Raw genomic sequence first — 810 nt, 5'->3', positions numbered from 1 at the left:
TCAAATCTTAATTTAGTTCTTTAACATTTTAAATATTTTATTTTAGTCCTAAAAAATTTTAAATAGATTTAATATTGTCCTACCTTAAAATTGTTAGGTACCAGAGTTTAAAGATAAAATAACGCAACTAAAATTTGCAGACGAGAAATAAATGGAACTAAATAAGAATATAGACAATAGTAAAAATAATATGACAAAATGGTAAAATTACAATCTCTCAGAATACATGAAAAAAGTCTATAATACTCTCGTACATATTATGAAAATTTATGCAAAGGGATTACACATATGAAAAACTTTCCTACTTTTTTCTCTAAATTTCACATGTTAACATACTATGAAAATTTATGCAAAGGGATTACACATATGAAAAACTTTCCTACTTTTTTCTCTAAATTTCACTTGTTAATTCTATGCAAAACATGACATCCATTAGCAAGTTTCACCCGCTAATTCTAACCATCTACATATAGTATTTTGTGGAAGTGTATTTAGTTTAAAGTTGATCAAATTGTGCACAAATTGCACATTATGAACTACTTGCACAAATTGCACAAGTGTGTAGAGTCTTCTTCCATATTTATCTTTATCAAGTTGTATGATAAGTTGATAAATATCAACTTATGTAACAATTCATTTTTTGACTAAGTCAAAGATTGAAACTAAACTAGCTTATCTTCAAGTTGTAATTTTTAACTAGAACTTTAACTATGCAAGCTGAAAACTTGCAAAGCTTTATAAGTTTTTCAACTTGATAAGAACATACTTGATTTTAGACCAAATTTAAGTTCTGTAATGTTATTTAATTTT

This window comes from Arachis ipaensis, chromosome B07 (genome assembly GCF_000816755.2).
Source record: "Arachis ipaensis cultivar K30076 chromosome B07, Araip1.1, whole genome shotgun sequence".
Taxonomy (NCBI): Eukaryota; Viridiplantae; Streptophyta; class Magnoliopsida; order Fabales; family Fabaceae; genus Arachis; species Arachis ipaensis.
The sequence above is the reverse complement of the archived record's forward strand: the minus strand, read 5'-3'. Positions refer to the sequence as shown.